Below are 7,391 nucleotides of genomic sequence, written 5' to 3' on the forward strand. Positions count from 1 at the left end.
AAACACATGGAGGCTAAACAACACACTACTAAATAACCAAGACATCACTGAAGAAATCAAAGAGGAAACCAAAAAATACCTAGAAACAAATGACAAAGATAACACAACAACCTAAAACCTATGGGATGCGGCAAAAGCAGTTCTAAGAGGGAAGTTTATAACAATACAATCCTACCTCAAGAAACAATAAACATCTCGAATAAACAACCTAACCTTACACCTAGAGAAATCAGAGAAAGAAGATTAAAAAACCCCAAAGTCAGCAGAAGAAACCATAAAGATGAGAACAGAAATAAATGAAAAAGAAATAAAGGAAACAATAGCAAAGATCAATAAAAGTAAAAGCTGGGTCATTGAGAAGATAAACAAATTGATAAATCATTAACCAGACTCATCAAGAAAAAAGGGGAGAAGACTCTAATCAATGGAATTAGAAATGAAAAAGGAGACGTAACAACTGACACTGCAGAAATACAAAGGATCAAGAGAGATTACTACAAGCAACTATATGCCAATAAAATGGACAGCCACGAAGAAATGGACAAATTCTTAGAATAGCACAACCTTCCGAGACTGAACCAGGAAGAAATAGAAAATATAAAAGGCAAATCACAAGCACTGAAATTAAGACTGTGATTAAAAATCTTCCAACAAACAAAAGCTCAGGACCAGATGGCTTCACAGGAGAATTCTATCAAACACTTCAAGAAGAGCTAACACCTATTCTTCTCAAACTCTTCCAAAATATAGCAGAGGGCAGAACTCTCCCAAATTCATTCTATGAGGCCACCATCACCCTGACACCAAAAGCAGACAAGGATGTCACAAAGAAAGAAAACTACAGGCCAATATCACTGATGAACATAGATGCAAAAAATCTCAGCAAAACACTAGCAAACAGAATCCAACAGCATATTAAAAGGATCATATACCATGATCAAGTGGGGTTTATCCCAGTAACGCAAGGATTCTTCAATATATGCAAATCAATCAATGTGATACAACATATTAAGAAATTGAAGGAGAAAAACCACATGACCATCTCAATAGATGCAGAAAAAGCTTTTGACAAAATTCAACACCCATTTATGATAAAAACGCTCCTGAAAGTAGACATAGAGGGAACTTACCTCAACATAATAAAGACCATATATGACAAACCCACAGCCAACATTGTTCTCAATGGTGAAAAACTGAAACCATTTTCTCTAACATCAGGAACAAGACAAGGTTGCCCACTCTCACCACTATTATTCAACATAGTTTAGGAAGTTTTAGCCCCAGCAATCAGAGAAGAAAAAGAAACAAAAGGAATCCAAGTCAGGAAAGAAGAAGAAAAGCTGTCACTGTTTGCAGATTACATGATACTATACATAGGGAATCCTAAAGATGCTACCAGAAAACTACTAGAGGTAAGCAATGAATTTGGTAAAGTAGCAGGATACAAAATTAATGCACAGAAATCTGTTGCATACCTATACACTAATGATGAAAAATCTGAAACAGAAATTAAGGAAAGACTCCCATTTACCACTGCAACAAAAAGAATAAAATTCCTAGGAATAAACCTACCTAAGGACACAAAAGAACTATATGCAGTAAAGTATAAGACACTGATGAAAGAAACTAAAGATGATACAAACAGATGGAGAGATACCATATTCTTCGATTGGAAGAATCAACATTGTGAAAATGACTCTACTACCCAAAGCAATCTACAGATTCAATGCAATCCCTATCAAACTACCAATGGCATTTTTCACAGAACTAGAACAAAAATTTCACAATTTGTATGGAAACACAAAAAACCCTGAATAGCCAAACAGTCTTGAGAAAGAAAAATGGAGCTGGTAGGAATCAGGCTCCCTGACTTCAGACTATACTAGAAAGCTACAGTAATCAAGACAGTTTGGAAATGGCACAAAAACAGAAATATATATCAATGAAATATTATAGAAAGCCCAGAGATAAACCGACACACTTATGGTCACCTTATTTTTGATAAAGGAGGCAAGAATATACAATGGATAAAAGACAGCCTCTTCAATAAGTGGTGCTGCGAAAACTGAACAGCTACCTGTAAAAGAATGAATTTAGAACACTCCCTAACACCATACACAAAAATAAACACAAAATGGATTAAAGACCTAAGTGTAAGTCCAGACTCTATAAAATTCTTAGAGGAAAACATAGACATAACACTCTATGACATAAATCACAGCAAGGTCCTTTTTGACTCACCTCCTAGAGAAATGGAAATAAAAACAAAAATAAACAAATGGGACCTTAATCAAAAGGGAAACTTAAAAGCTTTTGCACAGCAAAGGAAACCATAAACAAGACAAAAAGGCAACCCTCAGAATGGGAGAAAATATTTGTAAATGAAGTAACTGACAAAGGATTAATCTCCAAAATTTAAAAGCAACCCATGAATCTCAATATCAAAAAAAACAACCCAATCCAAAACTGGACAGAAGACCTAAACAGACATTTATCCAAAGAAGATATACAGATTGCCAACAAACACATGAAAGGATGCTCACCATCACTAATCATTAGACACATGCAAATCAGAACTACAATGGGGTATCATCTCACACCAGTCAGAATGGGCATCATCAAAAAATCTAGAAACAATTAATGCTGGAGAGGGTGTGGAGAAAAGGGAACCCTCTTGCACTGTTGGTGTGAATGTAAATTGATACAGCCATTATGGAGGACAGTATAGATGTTCCTTAAAAAACTAAAAATAGAACTACCATACGACCCAGCAATCCCACTACTGGACATATACCCTGAGATAACCATAATTCAAAAAGAGTCATGTACCAGAATGTTCATTGCAGCTCTATTTACAATAGCCAGTTCATGGAATCGACCTAAGCGTCCATTGAGAGATGAATGGATAAAGAAGATGTGGCACATATATACAATGGAATATTACTCAGCCATAAAAAGAAACGAAACTGAGTTATTTGTAGTGAGGTGGATGGACCTACGTCTGTCATACCAAGTGAAGTAAGTGAGAAAGAGACAAATAAATACCGTATGTTAACACATATATATGGAATAAAAAAAAATGGTTCTGAAGAACCTAGGGGCAGGACAGGAAAAAAGACACTGACGTACAGAATAGACTTGAGGACATTGGGAGTGGGAAGGGTAAGCTGGGGTGAAGTGAGAGAGTGGCATGGACATATATACGTTACCAAATGTAAAATAGATCGCTAGTGGGAAGCAGCCACATAGCACAGGGAGATCAGCTTGGTGCTTTGTGACCACCTAGAGGAGTGGGATAGGGAGGGTGGGAGGGAGACGCAGAAGGAGGGGATATGGGGATATATGTATATGTATAGCTGATTCACTTTGTTATAAAGCAGAAACTAACACACCATTGTTAAACAATTATACTCTAATAAACATGTTAAAAAAATAATGTTTTATTACACTCAAGGAACATCATGATATATATATTTGCACTTTGATATATATATTTAGAGGACAATTCTCCAAAGTAAATTACATTTGAGCATTTTACAGTGTTACGATTTTAGGAAGATCTTTCCTTTTTATGTCAATTTACTTGATAAAAATAAGCCTGGCAGGAAATAATCAACTTAGCCACCTGAACAAAGTCTCTTAATATTCCAAGTGCATCTCCTTAGACAATATTTTATTAAATTACTTCATTAAAACAAATGTTCTAGTCAAGCATTTGTTCACTGTCATCTAAGCTGTTGAGCGGGCTAGTTGACTTTTCCCTTTGGGCCATTCCCTACATTCAAAGTGCTCAGAGGAAAGACAGGTGATCCCAAGGGAAGCTACAACTTCACTTCTCTAACCTCTGGGAGCTGAACCACCACAAGTTGCTATCCTTCACTGGTCTGCGACCACACTGCTTTCTTTCCAGAATACTTCCTATACCATTTGTTTTCTTTTCCTGCCATAAAAAGTATTAAAATGATGATTATGCTTTGAGCTGAAAATTACAAAATTTGACATAGGAAGTGAAAAATAACCTACAGAAATTAGTAGATAATACATACTCATTAAACTGGGATTCCATCCCCTTCTAGGATGTAAATTTTGACAAACTGTTAAGTTTTTAAGGAAAATTTTAGAGAGTTACAGGGTTCTTTCCTCCAGATAGTAACACAATACAGTATTTTATTTTATTGACAATAACAATTTATTGTACACCTTTTAAAGAAAAACGGCCAGATCTCTTGAACTTATGATGTACCAAGACAGAACAGATTTTCATAAACACTGTTGCAGCTAATTCTCACAATAGCCCTAACAAGAGATGTTATTATCATTTCGATTTTTAAATTAAGAAAATACACAATAGCAGTAAATAGCAGGACTGACATTAGAACCCAAAGTATTTCCAAAACAAAGAAGAAAAGCATTCAAAGCCCATTTTAAAAGGAGAGTGGTAATTAATTATATAACATTTATCACTTTCCAAACAACAACACTGATCACTAAAGACCAGAATTTTCAAGAGCCTCCAAAACTCTCCCCCATAAAATATGTCTTTACTTCATGTTTATAAAAAGCAGTGTACATGAAATCATTAAATTTGATGTCTTGATATTTTAAATCCACTTTCTTTTTTTTTTTTGGCCACACCACGCAGCTTGTGGGATCTTCATTCCCTGACCGGGGATTGAACCCAGGCCCTCTGCAGTGAAAGCACAGAGTCCTAAACACTGGACTGCCAGGGGATTCCCAGATCCAGTTTAATTTTTAACAAGCACAATTTTTTGAGAAACGGAAAAAAATTTTTTAAAGAGAGACAAAGAATTAAGGTGGTATGCAATTATTCTGACTTAGAACTTGTACTATTTATATGATATATGTGGTTATTATGTTGAAATTAATTTAATCAATCAGAATAATTTTTTTAGTTGTCAGGTTATAAGATGCTTTTCAAGTATGTTAACTTTTTCCATTATATATAGAACAAAAAGTTGTCATCACTGTCAGGTAACATAGACAACCATCCTGATACCCTTACTTATAAAATTGGGAGTGTGCTTATAAGTAAATTATTGTTTCTTAGAGATAATTTTTAAATCACAAATCACTGCTGGTGTATTATTTAAGTACATGTTTTTAATACATGCAGGGATATTTAAACCCAATAAATATTCATAATTATCACTAAGAGTTGATCTCACCCTTCTAAAAGTCCTGTATTCCCTTTATTCTGTCTGGTCTAGTAGTTAAGAGTTGTGATGCTCAGGAATTTGGCTAGTCTGATTTTGAATTCTCCTCTCTGACCTTTGGTGTTTGTGTGGCCTTGTCTAATCTTCAAAATGGCCATAGGGGCTCTCATTAAATATCGTTTAATAAATATTAGCTATTCACTCAAAAAATATTACCTAAGGGCCTACTTAAAATCTACTTATTTATAGATTCTCTATAAATATCTGGAGTTCCTTAGAGTATGATACACTGTTGTTTATTCATGCAAGAAGTTCACCTCCTAAGAGAAGGGAATTATTTACTGCTTCTGTTTCTATAGCCCTTCCTTCTAAGGACTCTCTGTCAGTTGAGGTCTCCAGTTATACTTACATCAACCTCATCAATGACATTTCTCACACAGAATCCATCAATACCTTTAAATACATTAGTATGTGTGTAGAGAAAGAGCACACTTAAGTGGTAAAAACGTCTATTTTCATCTTTTGCAATTAATTTCAGAATTCCACATGTTCTTTAAAAGTAAACTTTAGAAAAATATGTGAGTGAAATATTTTTAATATAATTATGATACAAAAAAATCCAGAAAAAAAGATAGTTTTATTCAATTACTCTTTTCACCTCATAATAAGCCTAGAATGGACATCTAAATCTCTCTCTCAATTATAATGTAAGAAATGCTACAGAAGTGAGAAAGTTTAATAATCCCAATAATAAATATGTGTAAGAACACCTGAAGTGAGAGAGGTATTCAATCCTTTGTTGGGAGAAGCAGTAGGGAGTTCAATAGGAGTGAGTGCTATTACACATGGATGATTAACTGGGTCAAGTCTGAGCTGTACTTTTCTCTCCCGCAATGCCCTGGGAATAAAATAATCTATCCTAAAAAAAACTGTGAGGCAGCATAACAACAGAGACCTCTCAATGCCAGTCAGGTTTCAACTGGATGACAACAGGGTAAAAGTAGAACCTGATGTGGCTGGAGAACAGATAACAATAGATGCAGGCCAACATACCCAGAAGAATCTACAAAGAAAATCTAACAAAATCTACACAGACCAAATGAGAGCTATCAGCATGGTTGCCTAGAGGATCAACTTTTAAAAGTCCACTATACTCTCTTACATCATTAATTACCCATCAAAAAAATATAAAAAACATAATGAGGTATTATTACAGAAGCAAAAAAAGCAAAAGAGGGGAAAAAAGGAAAATATCTATTAAAGGATATCAAGAAATAAATTGAGAGATTTTACCATGGTGGGATGACACCCCCAAATAATATATAATTGTAATGAAATTACAATGAAAATTTTAATACACCTTTTGAGGATGTTAATAAGATTATTATAAAATATAGATTAGCAAATTAATGTCTATAAATATTATGTAAATTATTGAAAGAAGAGCAAATTGAATCAAATATAGTACTTTTAGTAGCATATCAATTTTGTGTTTTGTAATATATTATTCTAGCAACTGATAATTCTCACACAAAATTACAGCATGGACACTTATGATCAGCTTTTGGAAGACATCATTGGGTCATTTTTTGATATTCCATTCCAATAGAATTCATCAGTAGTTAGAATTTAGGATTGCGCTACAAGTTTTTCATCCCTTGAACAAAGACTCCAAGGCATAGAGGTCCCAGGAGGCCAAATGTCACTCAAACTTCCATGATGGCAAGAAACAGCTGATCAAAAAGCTATATAGCAAATGACTGTGGTCAGAAAATGTTCCGTGTTATTACAGTGGAAATGTCAAAGAGCCATCCACATGAAGGATTCTATATTTGATTTCATTTTGAAGTGGGATGTGACTATTTTTTCAGTTTAGAGATTTGGCCTCCATCTCACTTTATTGCAGGTTGTACAATAAGGGGAATGAGAGAGACAAAGACAGATTGATAGAAGCCACTAATAATAATTGAAACCAGAGAATCAATGTTTGAGAGAGAAAATGGCAGCATGATTGTCACACCCAGTGTTCACCACACAGAGCTTGTTAGTTCAGACTAGCTTTTAGATTAAAGAATTTTATTCCACTGTTATGTTTTATACAGTTGTTTAACAAGAACATCTCACTCTCAATCCATGGTGTTAACAGTTTACTATTTGCATGTGAACATGTTTGCAATGGTGTAAAACTGAAATTACTGTTCCTGAGGAAAGTTCTAT

This window comes from Physeter macrocephalus, chromosome 1 (genome assembly GCF_002837175.3).
Source record: "Physeter macrocephalus isolate SW-GA chromosome 1, ASM283717v5, whole genome shotgun sequence".
Classification (NCBI taxonomy): Eukaryota; Metazoa; Chordata; class Mammalia; order Artiodactyla; family Physeteridae; genus Physeter; species Physeter macrocephalus.